The following is a 19,212-nucleotide window of genomic DNA, read 5'->3' as shown; positions in this document are numbered from 1 at the left end:
AAAAGTGTGTTAAATAGCTGCAATTTGTTTGCCTGGTTTGGACGATTTGAAACCGGTTTGAAACAACCGAATCAACTTTTAAACAGCTTGAATCGGTTTTATACGGTTTGGACCAGTTGAACCCAGTTTGATTCGCTTGGAACTAGGTTGAACAGGCTGTAATCAGTTTCATTTGGTCTGATGAGGACCAGACAAAACGAATTTCTAATATGGACGTGTGCATCAAGTGTATTGTAGTTATAGAGTTATGTAAATAGTTATCATCCACAAAAAACAAAACAAGTTTTATTTCTTTTATAGCAAGCCTTGTGGGACAAATTTACAGTTGCACATTTATTTGAGTACCTACAATTCTTTCAGTACAATTTTCTTTTCTTTTTTGTATGTGACGTATATTCTTCACAGTGTACTGAGAAGAAACCTTTAGCAATTTTAGTTGTATGACAGTAATTTGGATTTGGCAACAGTAATATTTGTCGGAAAGAATATATTTATATATATACATACCCTGCATGTTCACGTTCCATACATTATTATACAATTAACTAGGGTAAAAAATCATATCTTATTTCAGACTTTTGGAAAAGTTACAGATCATCCAAATTCAAGCTTGACTAATACATCGGTGCATGCACGCACGGGTGTGTATACTGGTACATCCGAGAGCAGGTGTGTGTATCACTAGTAATAATATATGAGAGAAATTTATTGATAAAATAAATCTTGTTACTTTACTTGATACGTTAGAACTCGTCGAGATAAGATATAGTCATTCTAAATGAAACTGGTTCTGAACCAGTTGGAAGCTGATGAATTCGTTACACAAGGCAATCCATAAAAGAAATGTAGTTATTTTTCCAAATTATAACCATCTGTATAACCCTGAAACTACAATACACTTGATACATACTCGTTTCGCCTGGTCCATATCAGACCAAATGAAACTGGTTGTGAACAAGCTCAATCAGACCTGTTTTTGTTTGTTTGTTTGTTTTGAATTTCGCGCAAAGCTATACGAGGGTTATCTGCGCTGGCTGTTCTTAATTTAGCAGTGTAAGACTAGAAGAAAGGCAGCTAGACATCACCATCCACCGCCAACTCTTTGGTTACTGTTTTACCAACGAAGAGTGAAATTGACTGTTACATTATAACGTCCCCCTGGCTGAAAGGGCGAGCATATTTGGTGTGTAACGGGGATTCGAACCCGCGACGACCCTCAGGTTACGAGTCGAGTGACTTAACCACCTGGCCAGTATTAAATAACTGCAACGAATTTGATCCAGTTTGGACCAACCAAAAAAAAGGTTCGGTCTGGTTTGAACCAGTCTAAACCAGTCATGGACAGCTGGAACCGGTTTTAACCGATTCAGACTAACTGAAATCAGTTTTTAACAGCTAGAACAAGTTCGATTCTGTTTTGACCAGTCTAAACCGGTTCTATCTTGTGTGAACCAGTCTGAATCTGTTGGATCCTGTTTGAACTAGTCTAAACCGGTTTGATCCGACTTGGACTAGTCGAAACCAGTTCTGTACAGCTGGAACCGGTATAAGCTAGTCGAAAACAGTCTTATCCGGTTTGAACCATTCTAAACAGTTTTTATCCAGTTTGGATAAATCGAAACCGGTTTGATTCGGACTGGACCAGTCGAATCTTGTTTGATCCAGTTTGGACCAGTTGAATTCAGTTTGACTCCTTTGGAACCAGGTTAAACAGGTTGTAACTAATTTCACTTGGTCTGATGAGGACCAGGCAAAACGAGTATGCATCAAGTGTATTGTAGTTTCAGGGTTATGCAGATGGTTATAATTTGGATAAAGAACTACATTTCTTTTATGGATTGCCTTGTGTAACGAATTCATCAGCTTCCAGCTGGCTCAGAACCAGTTTCATTTAGAATGACTATATCTTATCTGGACGAGTTCTAACGTATCAAGTAAAGTAACAAGATTTATTTTATCAATAAATTTCTCTCATATATTATTACTAGATTCGGAATTGCAATTTTTCTGACACATATGGAGTTCATAGTTATAGGAAATGATTACTGATAACAAGCTACGTTGTAAGTGTTGAGTCTGAAATGATCAAACTATCAAGTTACTCTGTATAATCAGTAAAGGTTCAGTTAAATAACAGGATTACTGACATCAGATTAAGTATAATCAGTGAAATTTATTTATGAGAGAGGACTGTTTATAAAGAGATTTGTGTGCTTAAGTATGCACAGTGTCAGAGAGCTGCACGTCAAAACTTGTTTGATTTCTCACTGATGCAGAGACATCATATGACAGTTTACTCTGTTGCAAAAACTTCGATTTTGATTTCAAAAACAAAAATATATATGCAAATTATAATTTATTTTTGCACTATTCTTATAAGGGTAATAACGTGTAGAGATGTAACTGATCATTTATTAAAGTTTGTTTTTAAGTCATAAAGATAGCATTCACTCAACAGGTTTTTCCATTTTCCTTTCATCCACAATAATGCCGATGTATCACTCAAGCTTGAATTTGAATGATCTATAACTTTTCCAAAAGTCTGAAATAAGATGTGATTTTTACCCTAGTTAATTGTATAATAATGTATGGAACATGAAATTGCAGTGTATGTATGTATTTGAATATATTATTTTCTAAAAATATTACTGTTGCCAAATCCAAATTACTATCATACAACTAAAATTGCTAAAGGTTTCTCCTCAGTATTAGCATACTCACATTATAACTTATTTAAAATGTCTTTTTTTCTTTTAGGTTATTGTTTCTCATTGTTCTCATTGACACCCTTCGGTCTATTATGTTATGCTATTACTATTTTAAATAACCGGAAATTTGAATTTGAACTTAGTAGTTAATTAAATGTTAATACGTATTAAGTTTATGTTATTTGTCAACAAGATTGATACACACTATTTTCTTTTATAACACAAATATACAAACATTAGAACAATACAATTTATAATAACGGCTATTACTAATAGTTTTTACAAATGATTATTTTTATACAAGAGTTTTTTTACGAACATTTAAACAATACTGAGTTTTATATCTGGTTTATAATTGCATATTTTATCGACTTTTCAGCTCCGCAACCTGTAAGTAACTCTGAGTTGATATTGTTATGCCTCGGCTTAGTAAACAACGCCTCTTTTGACAAGCCTCAAATGGTTAAAAATTCACTTCTTCTAGTAAATTTATTTAATGTTCTCGTAGAGACAATAAAGTTCAAAGTAACTCACTGAAGTTGAAAGGTTTGTAATTTTCGAAATCTACAACGTTTTTGGTCAAATTTTGTGGTTTTCCGATTAATAGATGTTAGTCACAAATTTAGCTTCCATGGCTTATAGCGAGAATGTTGTCAAAATTTCTACAAACTCACGTAATTATTGTAAAAAGCTGCTAGCCGAGAAACGGGAGGCCGGCATGACCAGGTGAGTTAAGGCGTGCGACTCGTGATCCAAGGGTCGCGGGTTCGAATCACGGTCGTACCAAACATGCTCGCCCTTTCAGACATGGATGGTCAATCCCACTATTCGTTGGTAAAAGAGTAGCCCAAGAGTTGGCGATGGGTTGTGATGACTAGCTCCCTTCCCTCTAGTCTTACACTACTAAATTAGGGACGGCTAGCGCATATAGCTCTCGAGTAACTTTGCGCGAAATTCAAAAACAAACCGAGAAACGAGATAAGAGAATGTTAAATGACAACTACAGGGAGTATGTTATAGGCCTAGTAAGCTATGATTATGATTAACGTCTATAAATCGGATAACTACACAACTGGACCAGGAACGTTATTTATTTCGATCATTACAAGCTGTTCAAATTCATTCGGACGTTCAGAATTTCTACTAGGACATCAAATACCTTCGCTGGAAGGAGTCAACCAGTACCCGATGTTAGGCCAATCAAGAAACAACAGCTAGCTAAACAACAAAAGCGAAGTCCAAGAGTATCAACTAAAAACTAATTTACTCGGCGTGGAGTTGGATCGTCGATAAAATATTTAGTTCTAGGCCAAATATAAGACTCACTGTTGTGTGTAAGTTTGTAAAACTGTTGTATATGAACAATCATTTGTAATAACAGTTATTATAAATTGTTTTTATGTTCGTATATTAAAATATATTTGTGTTAAAAATGAAATTGTGTGTATTAGTCTTGCGTATGAATTAACAGTTAATTAACTACTAAATTCAAATTTTCGGTTATTTGAAGTAGTAATCCTTTGACTTACATGATGCAATAAATCGGAGACTTGTCCGAAATAACTTACAATATATAACAGTCTTAAGTATGCTATAAGATCGACGGAAAAATAGCTCAATGGTTGGCGGTGGGTATAATTGATTAGTTATCGTCACTCTTGTCTGTTATCTCAAAATTAGGGACAACCATGCGAGGTGACCGTTTGTATAGGTTATCGCGAAAATTATGAGAAAACAGATTCTCTCTTTTTTTTTTTATTGGAAAGTCAAAAACATTAAATAATAGTTGGTTTCGATTTTGTTTGTTTTTTTAATTTTGCGCAAAGCTACACGAGGGCTATTTGGGATAATAGTTTGTATTGAAAATAACAGTTTAAAGTCCTTTAAACGTATGCTGTAATTTGATTAATGAGAATAGGTTTTTAGATAATTAATATTTGAGTATTAGAAATTAATATGTATATACATCTACATAAATACACGTTTAACCATCAGAAGTGGATAAATCTTGCCCAATATCTTAATTAAGCTATGGCGAGTTTTGTTTCAAACTATGTTATTGGAAGATTTTTATATATCATAACAATACTCAGTTATTATTTAACTCTTCACTATCTTAATGTACATGCGCGCGCATTTCAGTGTAATCAAAAGGCGAGTGTAAATATACTTTAGCACACATTTTGTGCAAAAAATGTATTAAAATGATCAAACACCGGAATGGATGGCAACTGCCTGTTATAGAAAAACAGAACTGTAGAAAATGATGTTTCGAAAGTCTTCTGTCTTCAAAGAAAGTATATTAAAGTTTTATAAAAGTTTTTGAAGAGGTGTATATTATAACGTCAGATATTTTAATAACATCATAAATTTATTTATTGACAGTATTAGGTGCGGTGAGGTTTACCCCCATTGCTCCCCTGCTAGTACAGCGGTATGTCTTCGGATTTACAACGCAAAATCAGCGGTTTGATTCCCCTCGGTGGGCTCAGTAGATAGCTCGACGTGGCTTTGTTATAAGAAAACAAACAAAAAACAAAGTTTACCCCTAACTAAATTAAAGTAATAACGCACACGAGTTACAGTGTTAAATTATTTCTTCTACGAATATAGGATGTACTTAATAAAGGTATAACTAATTTTAGGCCTAAGCCAATTGGACTCGCATATTTCAGCAGTCTGTGATTAAAATTATGTTGCATAAATCTATAAATCATGTATTTAAAAAAAAGTGGTGTTGCAATAAAAGTACTAATTTTACTGCAATGTTTTACGGTATCTGCGAGTAATTAAAATATTTCACACGGTGTGACTGGAAGATATAATTAAAACAAATATTGTAAGCCTGAAATTGTACGAAAATGCTCTGAAAGAGTCACTTTTTTTGCCAAATATTCTAATATCTGTCCGAATAAGTTGCATTTTTGTTATGAAATGGCATGTCGATTTTTTAAACGAAAGAAACGTTTTGAGAAAACATCCTATTTTATTAAAGTATATTCTTTAATTTATACTATAACATAAAAGGCCGTGTATTGTACATATTATCAATTTATTTATTTTGTGAGAGAATATTTTATGATTGTTTTGTTTTGTTCACAGTGAGGGAGTTCGGAGCAAGTATTTTAAAGTAAATATTATGACAAGTTTAGTTACATAACTCGGTAAGAGTCATGAGTTGTTTATAACTCATTGATGTAGAGTTCATAGGATGGCGCGTGAAATTTAATGAGAAAGAATATACCGAGTAGTAGATTAAGTAATAAATAGCGTGAGATTTGCGGGGAAGTTGAAAAACAGCAAAGTCAGAGTAGATGCAAAAGTAAAACCACGTAAAAGAGACATTGTGACGGGAAAGGGAGGTCTAATGATTAATATACGCCTAATGGTTGATATATATATATGTTATTGTGAGACTAACGGCGTTGAAAGAGATAAGAATAACAGTTTATCTCATCAAAAAGAGTTTTAAAGTAATTATTTTTTGGAAGTAGGCCTATATGAAAAAGCAGACGTTTATTTGAAAGTAGGCCTAAGTACGAAAAACGAGCGGCCGATTTTAGAAGTATAAGAAACAACTGTAGCAACTCGACGAAACTTAGTGAACTATACTCGTATAGTTTGACGATAGTAATAGAGGAAAATAGTTCGGCTTGTCAGCTGCAATTCTAAAATAATTAAATTGGCCCAAGTGGGTTTTTTAGAACAAGAAGAGAATAATTTAGTCCTTGATGACGAGAACCACACTTGAAATAAAAATGTATCTCAGAACGGCTGGTATGGGTATTAACACTTTTATTGATAAGCAGAGAACATTTCGACCTTCTTACGTCATCTTCAGGTTAGCATACGTTTAGCTAATACCAAATGTATACACTGCTGGCCAACATAAAGAAAAAATATGCATTTTGCGTTGTTAGACTGAACCATTTATTTGATTAAAGTTTCGAAAGATGAAATAAGAAAAGGGAAAATAAAAATAAAAACCTTTTTTAGCATTTAATAGGGAAAATGTGAACACTGAAATTAGCCTAAATACTAGCTGGTCAAACGTTTAAGATAATACTGAAACGAAGCGTTAATCGGTAAACACGTCACGAAATTTAGTCATTTGTGTTCAAGCATTAGCGTTGTCAACATCTCCCACTAACATCTCCTGAGTTACATTGAGTAAAAACATGGCAAAGGCTAAAAACTTGACAGAGTTTGAACGTGGCAGAATTGTCGAGCTGCAAAAGCAAGGTCTCTCTCAACGTGTTATCGCTGGTGATATTGGGCGTAGTAAAACTGGTATTGCAAATTTCTTAAAAGGGATACGGAACGAGAATTTCAAGTGGTCAGCCCAAGAAAATTTTGTCGGCGTTGAGCAGGAGGTATCGACGGGTTGTTCGGCAAGACACCAGCCGATCGTCGAACCAGATTAAGGCCCTTACGGACGCAGAATGCAGCTCAAAAACAATAAGACGGCATCTACGAAAGAGAGGCTTTAAAAACCATAAACGTTTTCAAAGGCCACGCCTTCTTCCACACCAGAAAACAGCTCGGTTAAACTTTGTTGAGAAGCACCAAAAATGGGACGTCGAAAAGTGGACGAAGGTTTTGTTCTCTGATGAGAAAAACATTTAATCTGGATGGTCCAGGTGGCTTCCAACGTTACTGGCACGATAAGAATATCCTACCGGAGACATTTTCTACACGACACAGTGGAGGATGTTCCATCATTATCAGGGGTGCTTTCTCCTTCCATGGAACAACGGAGCTTCAGGTTGTACAGGGGCTTCAAACAACAGCTGGCTACATTAGCATGTTGGAGAGAGCATCCTTATTGACTGTAGGTCTTCGTTTGTGTGGAAATGACTGGATCTTTCAGCAGGACAATTCCCGCAGGATAAAGGACTTTTTCATGGCGAATAATGTGATTATTTTGGACCATCCAATGTGTTCTCCCGAACTGAACCCCACTGAAAATGTTTGGGGGTGGATGGCAAAGGAAGTCTATAGAAATGGACGCCAATTCCAAACAGTGCATTATCTTCGTGAAGCCATCTTCACCACTTGGAATGACATTTCAGCCAGTCTTCTGCAAACGCTTATATCGACCATGCCAAAGCGAATGTTTGCAGTTATTCGCAATGACGGTCGTGCAACTCACCACTGAGACCTCTTGTTAGGCATTTCCTACCCTGTTTAGGACTTCTTTTGGTATGGTCTTAATCTTTTCATCAGCTAGTATTTGGACTAATTTTATTGTGTTCACATTTTCCTATTAAACGCTATAAAAGTTTTTTATTTTTTCCATTTTATTATTTTCATCTTTCGAAGCTCTTCTCAAATAATTGGTTGAGTCTAACAACGCAAAATGCATATTATTTCTTTATGTTCATTGACCTTAAGACCTTGGCCAGCAGTGTATATATTATTTGAAAAACGAGTGAAGTTAGTGTTGTTCGTTTGATTTTCAGAATTTATCATCAACAAGTCACAGAAGCCTTGCAATAGAAGAATCTTAAGCTCAACAACAACACAGTAGATATTTATAGTATAAAGAAGTATAAGTAATAGCTTTTTGGTGACAACGAGTGAACACAATCTTAACTTCTCTGACACTTCCACTCGTAAGTTCTGATTAAATAATGTTATTCTAGGTCGAAAATAAAACAAACCTCATGCAAGCACTGATAACAAGGTAAGTTGACGTACATTGTCTTGATTTCTTTTTTTATCATTTAGAAATACAGAGTGAAGTGAAAAACTATTATTCTAACAGTATTTAAATTTGTCAAAATGTAATAATAACCTTTTGAGGAGTAAATTTAAAATTATAATTAGTAACTTAAAAGTATTATTAGATACGGCGTTAGAGGCTTATTAATATCCTCTTACATCATTATCAAGGTTTACTTGACACTGCGAAACATATTTATCTTCCATAACTCACAATGGAAAGATTTTTAATTACAAATAAAGCACAATATCTAGATTTAGGCCTCGATGTTATTAATCAACATCCAGTTTCAAAGTTTTCTGTAAGAAAAACACTTAATTCTTAAGTTATACTTGTTTCCATGTCTGAATCGATTTGTTGGATGTAGCATAATTTGTTCAATCTTGTAAAGTTTCGTGGACAGAATTCATAAATTCGCGCTCATTTTTCGCATCGACGATTCTCTTTCATTTTAAACATAAAATTTTGATCTATCTTAGGCAGTCTTCTTGTTACCGATTATGAGATTATTAATTTTACAGAATATTACAACTCCCTACATATCGATCACGTCAACGTCTTAACTCCTTAAACAAATTTATCAAAGTATTAATGAAAACTTCTGTATGGCGACTGCTGTTTAACACGCTGGTGATATACACATCTTGACGGCAAACCTTTCACCATATTCTGTTTGACCTGCCCCGGCCCCTCTCACCTAAAATCAGCTGACGCCAAACCTGGTTTTTACCTTCGGTTATTTCAGACTGTCATTAAAGTTAATGCAAGCTGTATAATAGTTGCTTATAGAGTATATCATTATATCATATGTTGTACTATCTGCACTGTTCTCCTTACTAATTCACTAGTTAAAAAATAACATGTGAAGTAGCTACGTATCTCAGACGTTTAGTTAATGTAAAGCACACTGTCGGAAACATTTTATTGGTAACTAGACGTTGTCGAGGATAATTATATACAATTTTGCCCATATTATGTCACGCTTTTCAAGAAATAGGGAATCAGTGATAGTGCTTGCAATAAGCAACTAGTTTTATGTGTTTCGTAAGTAAGTTATAATCTTCTCTTTTCTTTAATGTCAGTTTAATAACATCAGTCAACATATTTAACCTATAATTATATTTATTTTATCATTACGAGAATATTTTTGCTTTTTTTAGCCTAGTATTTGGATTTAAGACTAAACTAAGTCTCTTCCAAAGGTTGAGTGGATAGTTATTATTTGGATTATGGTCGAAAATATCGCTAACAGCCAGAGTAATTTACATATCAGTGTGTTTTAATCATTGTGAGTAATAATGATACTATATTCATTATTAGCTATATTCATTACGAGTTAACTTTAGTTCTGATATCTGCAGGTGGCTCGTTTTGATCAAAAGTTCATGACAATGTTCAACTTTGTCTTTATTATACATTTACAAAGCTGCGTAACATTTTTAGTTTCGTTTATGAATTGAGTTCTGTTTTAAACAAGTAGGTTGATGATGTTTACCTATGGCATATCTACATATATCTATTTTTTTACGATATCCACCTTACAGAGTAATATTTATTCTGTTCGTTATTCATTATTAAAGTATCAATTAGTTTTGTATTCCGTCTGGTGATGTATCTCATTTATTGACCGGGAGATTCTGGACAGTTATTTTAAAGAAATGTGCCTCATCAAAGTGGATTACCAGTAAGTCTGAAAGATATAATACTAAAAATACAACTTCAGTACCTTCAGTGAGAAGAGTACAGATGGTCCATTGTGTAGCTTTGTGCTTAACAGCAAAAAAGAAATAAAAATATATATATATATATATTTACTATATTTCATTTCGGAAGTATTTATCTATATCAAAAATCTTTAAAGATACTAAAAAGGATATTCATAAAGAATCTTAGGTAATTATCCGTTCGCTGCTAACAGTTATTCTGAAAAACGTAATGCCATTGAGAAGTTCGAATAGATAAGGCTGCATATAGTCTTGGACTAGCTCCTCGTAATTCCCAATTTTTTGTCCTCTTCTTAAGGATGGTTTACACAGGCAACACATCCAGATAAATGATGTTCTTAAAGCAAAACACCTGCAACTTATCGAACTGACATACTGACGCTTACGGAACAATGGATAAGTGATGTCTGTTTGCCTATTTTCTCAGTGCCAGAGGCGTGATTGTTTTCGGTCTTAATCTGATATGTTTGGCGTACAGAAAATAAAAATTATTATTTTTTCTTCTGGAAACTCTTGAGATTTTTATATAGACTATAATACGTTTGAAAAGTATATTCTGAATATTCGAATCAGGAATCCACGTGACTACCACAACCGATATAAAATCGCCATGGAAAAGCACGTATCAGAGTTACGTTTTGTCTTAGTGATGACGTGTAGGTAGTGTGATGCCATCGAAATGTGGCTGCGTTTGGAAAGGGTACGTAACTGATCATTTTTACGCAAAATATTTTTACACTGATATCATAAAGATGTCTTCGGAATAAGATTTAGAATTTCCCAGACGGATATCTCTTGTTACTTATGGCGCTAAAAATAACAACAAAGGAATATGGGTGATCAACATTGTAAACCAGGACCATCCAAAAAGAGAAATGGTCGTATCCCAGCTGTATTAACCAACAACGTCTTGTATCAAGTGATAATTCACAAAGCTTAGTGGCAAAAGCAGTTCGTATGTATCAGGTAATAATACGCAACTTGATCAAGAAGGATCACTGTCTGGAGAAAAATTGGCACAACTCAAGTATGCACATGCTCCTTCCGTGACACATTAGTTCGACCGTCGCGCACCTCGAGCAGCTGCAGCGTAAAACACGTATTCACGCTTTAACGTACGAAGACAAACAAGCCAAGTTGCCTGACACATATATATATTTTAAGGGTGATTGAACTGTTGAGCCGAGTTCTGGGAAAGTCTCTTTGTATTACATTAAATGGATTATGGAATGCTTGTATTCGAGGGTGGTGTGTTTTGGGCAAGACAACCATTAAACAGAATCATTTACTAATGGAAACTACATTGCAAGAGTACTGTCAAGATTCATTTGCAAGAGGTACAGTACGATCAGACATGTCGACATGAATTGTAACGACGTGATGAGGCTCCAAATTCGTTTTAATACAACATACCACACCTATATACGAACTAAGGAACAAGGAAATGATCTTTGCTTTAATTAAAATAAAAATTTAACATGAATCCTAGAGATGTAGACTGGTTAAGGTAAAATATGGCGGTCTTAAAAAAGTGTAAGAAGTGTGGGAAGAAGTTTTTCTTGTACAAGAAATTGGTTCTATAAATCTTTGCTGCTAACCACTCACTTTTCTAAGGAGAAAAATAACTGAAATAGGACTCTTTTTTTATAAGCTAGGGATAAAGAGAGAAAAACAAAAGACATATCGTAAGTGTAGTTTTATATAGTTATGATGTGGACCAGCTGCGTCTTTAACATACGTTTCAGCCATTTAACTTGATATTAGCTTTTGTTCTAAAAATAAAAATAAAACACATATTGCATGATATAGGGTTATTTATGTCCCTATATATTATATGCTTGTTTATTGTTAGTTGTAAATCTACGCCACGGGCATCAAAATAAGATTTGTAGCGTCATAAACTAACTCTTAGTCACTAGAGGGAGGGCAAACTTATATAAACTTAGAAAACAGAGAGACTATTAAGGTAAATGTTTTAGTTATTATTTATTCATCTTCAATGCTACCTTCTTTACCTGGTTCCTCACGAATACTCACTGTACTGTAATAAATTCGATGAATAATTTTTTTTTATTTTTACAACTCCTGGTTTTGAAGTAATTTCTTTTGTTGAGTACTACCGTGAATAACCAATTAAACTGCTCATCTTTATTTGCTCTCAATGCTGTGTTATTTAACCTTTGAACTATAGCCTTTTACGAACATACGTATGCATTTTATAAATTTTCTTCAGCTATGATGAAGTATTCCAATATTATTAACTGAGTGATATTCTAGGACTTTACATATCAACTTAAGAAATTTCTTTCGAGCTTTTGGCCCTCAATTCTGATATGCTGGATATGAAATGAAATACAACTTGTAGATAGATTTTTTTACTTGTTTTCAGTTTTCGTGTTTGTGTTATCTGTTCCAACGTGTTCAGTTATGGCTATGTTAAATTTTGTACTACTGTCTAGAGGAACAGAATATTGGGAATGTCTGTCAATTAAGGTTTCACTTCTTTACATTATGTTGTTATCAGATCAGTATGCGTGGATATAAGTTTGACCTATAACAAAACTATAGAGTTACACTACTGCAGTGATTTTTCGTGTCAAAATTTAAGCATAGAAATTACTTTAAATATAGATAAGGTTGTTTATTGCTTTGTATACACGTGAATTTCAGCACTTATTTAAATTTAATGTTAAGTGTCTCATTTCTGATTTTTCAAAATAATAACTCGACTCAAAATTGTTAATTATAAAATCATACCGGTTGAAATTTATGTTCACACTTTGTAGTGTTAACCAATTCTCATTTTTCAATAATAGCGGTGTCTTTTCTTATACCACAATTCACCGGTCGAACAGCTGTAAGTTTACAAGCTTTTAATTCTAAACTCCAACGTTCGATTCCCACGCATGACAACAAAGATTATCGCTTAATGATTTTACCATTGACGTGTTACAAGATGTTCAAATTATCATCTTTGGTTGAAGAATTGACAAAGTCATTATAATTCAGTTAATACTGATCTAATAACGCAGTTGTATTTGGAATTAATTTTTTGCTCAAGTCTTTATAGGAACAACTAAGTATATAATTTCTGCACCGTTTGAAAACCAATCGAAAACAACTACTAAAAGTAATAAAATTTCTTTTAAGTATGAAAAATGTCCATGATTTTTCTTTAGACTTATTATGTCAAAGATGATACCGTTCACTGAAATGTGAAACTTTTGAGTTTAGACTTTGGAATATTGACGGAACCTTCAAGATAGTTTTGAATGAAACAACTGCGATCTTCATATATATATATATTTAGGAAACAATTTGATATTGTTAGCGTTCCCACCTTCTTTTGTTTCCAATTTTTAGTTTCTTCTGTCAATATTTTTAATAGAAAAGTTTTGTAAACTTAGTATTGTTTTATTGACGTTTTGTAAAGATTACACCTACTTGTTCTCTCGCTTCATGGGGTATAGGTATGTGAAACGTAAGAACAAAATCATATGTACATATATTAAAATCCAATATTTTAGTCTCATGAAAGTTTAGATTTTCGAATGTATATATATATTCAATCTCCCGCTTTGATACCACAATAGTGTATCGTCGGTATAAATTTCTGTATTTGTTCATTTTTCCACAGGAGGTTTTAGAACTTTCACCAATACAAGCGGTGTTGCAGTCTTTCGGGAAGTTTCCCTACTGACAAAGCTAAAATCCTGGGTTCGATTCCATGCAATGAACAAAGGACGGATTGCAATGAGCAACACGTTATGTCATAGATACACATTTAAGATTTCATAATTTCACACAATTGCTGCGCAAAGAAAAGAAAACGTATTCAGTCTTTGTCAAATATGCAACTTTCTGTTTCACAAACTCAGAGAAATATGTTACTGAAAATCCCTGATTATCATTACTGGTTGAAAATTTTTACATAATAACTATCTTTCGATAACTCAGTGACACAGACAGTCTGTGACGCATCAGAATAAAGGATTTAATTTGTTAAATCCACGACCATAATATCTATTATGCGGAAATGCAAAATTATTGAAATTTATTGATGTACAATGAGAAATATGCAACTTGCATTTCCCGCAAACGTATTATTCAGCAGCAAAAAGAAAAGACGTGTTTTATGTACAAATACCATATCGAAGCTTTAAGTGACTAACAATGCTATACATATTGTCATCAGAGGAAGAGCTAAGTATAAGAGGTACTAGTTTATTTATGGAAAGTCGTTTTAATTGTTTACCATCATAAGAACTGAGTTAACCTACGATCGGCTGACATCTATTTCATGGGATTGGATTACCATTCGTATCCGCATTTGTCATTTATACCAGAATTCAGCACCTCTTCTTATGCGCCTTCTGGCCAGGAAATTAATTTTACTTTTGGTATTAAAATCATAGGAATCTTTATTCTTAATAAAGTATAACACATAAGTAGTGGAATACATTTTTTTTAAACTATTTGTTTATTTTAATGGTTTGGGTAATTTATGATTTAGCTTTGGAATTTAGTAATTTCTGTAATTATATTTTACGTCCTTCAGCATTTCTGTCGTGTAAATTTGACTTTTTTACTGATTAATGAACATTCTCTGGGTGTCATAATTTCAGTGTTATTATTGCAGCTTTTAACAAACACAGAAGATTTGGTATAGCAAAAATTTTAAAAGTACAATCTTCTGAGAACTGGAGACCTCTTTATCTCTTCTTCCTAGACTAACCTAAATATGATTTGTATTTGTGTTTAGGACTAATTCAAGTATACTTATGCATCTGTATTTAACCAGAACCGTATTTAAAGCCTGCATCGCGTCTTTGTTTCTGCTGTGAATAGTCTAACTGTACTCACGAAAAATAAGTAATTCTACAGTTAAAAGCATCTCAATTAATTATGAAAAGTGTTAACTTTTAATTTGTTATTAAAGAAAGTGTTTTGTTTGTTTGTTTTTGTTTTTTGAATTTCACGCAAAATTACACGAGGGCTATCTGCGCTAGCCGTCCCTAATTTAGCAGTGTAAGACCAGCGGAAGGGCAGCTAATCATCACCACCCACCGCGAACTCTTGGGCTACTCTTTTACCAACGAATAGAGGAATTGACCATAACATTATAATGCCCCCACGAATGAAGGGGCGAGTGTGTTTGGTGTGACGGGGATTCGTACCCACGGCTCTCACATTACGAGTCGAGTGCCTTAACCACCTGGCCATGTTGGGCAAGGAAAGTAGTCACAAAATAAAATTTGTTTTCATTTTTAAAAGTAACTTCAAATAACTACTTCAGAAATATTTATAATTTATACTTAAGTTGCATATTGCCTAATAAAGACTCAGCACTAAAAACCAAGTTTCGATACCCGATGTGGGAAAAGCACATATAGCCCATCGTGTAGCTTAGTGCTTAACAAAAAATAAAAACAAGCAAAATTTTTTGAAGGAATAATGTCAAAGGTTGTAGTTCATTTGAAACTACACATTTGCAGATGTGTTTTTTTTCAGAGATGTTTCATTATTAATCCTCGACTTTCTGAACAACCTAAGTAAGGTATGGATTATCTAAATTATAACACTATACCTAGTGATAGAACAGTACGTCTACAAATTTGTAATTTTGGAACGTTTAAATGAAATAGGTTTCTTCCAGCAACATGTTAATTTGTTCTGTAGTCTCATTTCATTGAATGGAAAGCTTACCAGAAAGCAGAGCTTTACGGATTTTTGAAGGTGTTTTGTGCGGAGTATAAAAATACTGCACTCTTTCCGAAAAGAAAAACAAAACAAAACAACCTTCCCTTCAAAGACGCAAACTTGTACATTTTACGGGTTGACTCTCGTGCGGACGTACCATTTGTACTACCCCTGGAATGACCTTGTCAAAAATTTCCTCTGGTTTTCTAAGTTGTATTGATTATATGACGAACAATGATCAAATTTAAGCATCATATTTGATACTAGTAAATAAATAAAATACTCGGTTTCCCGATGAAACTTACAGTTGTGGTATCTGAAAATATATTTATGTTTGTCTGTTTTGAATTTCGCACAAAGCTACACGAGGGTTTACTTACGCTAGCCGTTCCTAATTTAGCAGTGTAAGACCGCCAGCTCTTGGGATACTATTTAACAACGAATAGTGGGATTGATTGTTACATTATAACGCCCCCACGGTTGAAAGGGCGAGCATGTATGGTGCGACGGGGATTCGAACCCGCGACCTTCAGATTACGAGTCGAACGCCTTAGCCCACCTGGCCATGCCGGGCCTGACACTGTTTATAGAGCGAGTTTGGGTGCCTTACTATTTTTATAAAACTCAAGGTTTCCTCGAATCTGCAGACTTTCCGGAACCTTAGTATATTTGTGACAACAATAATGAAATAGAAAGTGAAGTGTCAATCAAATCTTGTAGTGCATATCACCTAAGTTTACGAATAATGATCTGTTGATCAGGAACCTGTGTAATATTAAACTACAATGAAGGCGATAACAACCTCAATCATAACTAGTTTAGTTGTCGGAAGTTTCAGAATTGTTGGACCCAGTTTGTTCTACATTTTAAGGCAACAAATGTCGTGTTTGAAGGAAACTTACGCAAGTGCTTCAGACAAGAATAATTTGAGTTTGAAATTTTGTCAATACGATTGATTATTCTGCTGTCGGAATTTTAAATCTTTCAACTTTTCTTTCAGAGTTCAGGTATAATCCATAATGAAGTTCGAAAAAGTCAGGAAATGTTATACAGGTTTTTATTACGTTATATATGCTTCGTTTACGTTATACCATCTTTTAATACTAAAACAAAAAGGGAAATCAAATTATATTAATTTAGTTTAAAATTGACGTTCGCAGTTGACACTATGTCATAAATTAATTGTATCAATAGCATATCTACATATCAGGCTTAATCCAACGTTGATAATTCTGTTTTTTGTTGTTTTTTTACTGGGATCTTCTAGGTGATTGGTTACTGTTGACTGTTCCTTCAGCTGTTTTCCAAAGGAATCCTAGAAATGAAAGACATCTATTAATTTTTTTTTAATGTGTGGCTTTGTTATATTTCAAATTAGCAGTCTTTAGATAAGCATTATATATTATTGGGCTATATGTAGCCGATTTTGATAGTTTGATTTCTCACTGGTTGTCCAAGTAGGCGCGAGCTTAAGACATAACTACAGCATAACTACAGACTTCTTACTGTCTTTACTGTATTTATACTGATGGGAATACTTGATTTAATGTTTGGAAGTCAGTTTGTATCGAACGAATAGTTAGAACAGGCAGGACTTAGATTTATTGAAACAATTGTACACTTAATGAAATATGTTCTTGAAACTCTGGAGCCGGGATCGCTCCGAGGTCAACCCCACCCCCGAGGAACATTATTCTTAAAAAACCATTACAAAATGGGTAATTCATTGTAAATTTTATTGAGTATATAAGAGAAGTAAACTTACTATTAATTTTGACAACAACCTGAGTCGTACTTTGCGTGGCAAGGTATAAGGTTTACTGCGTCCATTGTTCCCATATCCACCTAATTATAAATAGTTATACGTAGTTTTAAGTTTGCCCGACTAAAACCTGTTTTCGCGTTAATTCGTATGTTGTTTCGCCACGCACTTTCAGGTACCCTATAATATTGTATTTCTTCCATATATTCAGACGGACCCTACTTCGCGATTTTCTTAACTGGAGGACTATGGGCTCACTTTCAGTAGTAGTAACTCGCATTTTTAAAGTTTATATGCTAGTGGCATTTAATTATGTAACTCAGTATCGAACATAAAAGATTTGAGGCTGAGCTTAAATACTAAAGAAACTTTCTTGTCGCAGCCGACTTGTATTTACAGAATAAGTGAAATTAATTTACACTGCAATCGACACACGAAATTATGTAACAAAAATTAATCCATTGCGTGTATATTTTTTAACGCAACTGTTCATTGAGTACAAATAAATGGTATAAGCTTGATACGTATTTCACTAAACTTAAACATTCTGCAAGATAACAGTACTTTTAAATTACTCAAAGTAAATACATAACTTTACCTCCAAACAGAAACAATCGCGCCTACTGCGTGAAGCGCTGTACAATCTCAAAGATTACGACAGTATTATACATATTGTGAACCGTGGTGTTTATTCGAGTGTTCGTCTGACAACAGTTTATAGTGTCCGCTTCCCGCGGTAAATTTGAAAAACTGCGCACGTTTTGAAATGACATAAGAAGAAGTTTGAATAATATTTATGCCAAATGTTATTTCACAAGATATTTTACACTAAATTATTAGGAATTAATCATGCTATATACTATCATTCACATTTCAAGATGTAAAGTAACTTAAAGAATAAAAATAAAAATTTACAGTATGTTATTTTTGAGCGTCTTTTTAGCATAACTAAAAGGCTTAGCAATTACTTTTCGTGGTGGGCAGTAGAAGTTTGTTTTGTTTTTGGAATTTCGCACAAAGCTACTCGAGGGCTATCTGTGCTAGCCGTCCCTAATTTAGCAGTGTAAGACTAGAGGGAAGGCAGCTAGTCATCACCACCCACCGCCAACTCTTGGGCTACTCTTTTTACCAACGAATAGTGGGATTGACTGTCACATTATACACCCCACGGCTGGGAGGGCGAGCATGTTTAGCGCGACGCGGGTGCGAACCCGCGACCCTCGGATTACGAGTCGCACGCCTTACGCGCTTGGCCATGCCAGGCGGCAGTAGAAGTAGCTCTGAGCTTTAGTTCTGAGTGAGACCAAGAATGAAACACAATTAACTTTTATAAAGTCCATGAAATAATTTAAATTGATAGATTAACTTAAACTTTTCGTGTCACTGGGGACGGGCACTTTTACTAGATTAAGTTAAATTTTTCCCGTTATTGGGGAAGTTACCGGTGTGAGACGTCAGAAATACCTGAACAATTGAAAACAAGAAGATACTGAATAAATAATCTAAACTACCCTTTGAAAGTTATGGACAGCAAGATAAATGTCACTTTCGTACAACATAGTTTCAGATATGAAATACTAGGTTTTAAATTTT

At 34.1% G+C, this 19,212-nt stretch overlaps 1 protein-coding gene across 1 annotated transcript in view; it reads right to left on the bottom strand.

Moving 5' to 3' along the window:
* Positions 1 to 16,900: 16,900 nt before the first annotated feature.
* The window catches only part of LOC143227052 (uncharacterized), a 42,384-nt gene continuing 40,072 nt past the window's right edge, over positions 16,901 to 19,212 (bottom strand). The window contains exon 3 of the mRNA XM_076458598.1: positions 16,901 to 17,172. The gene's annotated coding sequence lies outside the window, so the exon portion shown is untranslated. The remainder of the gene's footprint in view (positions 17,173 to 19,212) is intronic.

This window comes from Tachypleus tridentatus, chromosome 9, assembly GCF_004210375.1.
Source record: "Tachypleus tridentatus isolate NWPU-2018 chromosome 9, ASM421037v1, whole genome shotgun sequence".
Taxonomy (NCBI): domain Eukaryota; kingdom Metazoa; phylum Arthropoda; class Merostomata; order Xiphosura; family Limulidae; genus Tachypleus; species Tachypleus tridentatus.
The sequence above is the reverse complement of the archived record's forward strand: the minus strand, read 5'-3'. Positions and strand labels throughout refer to the sequence as shown.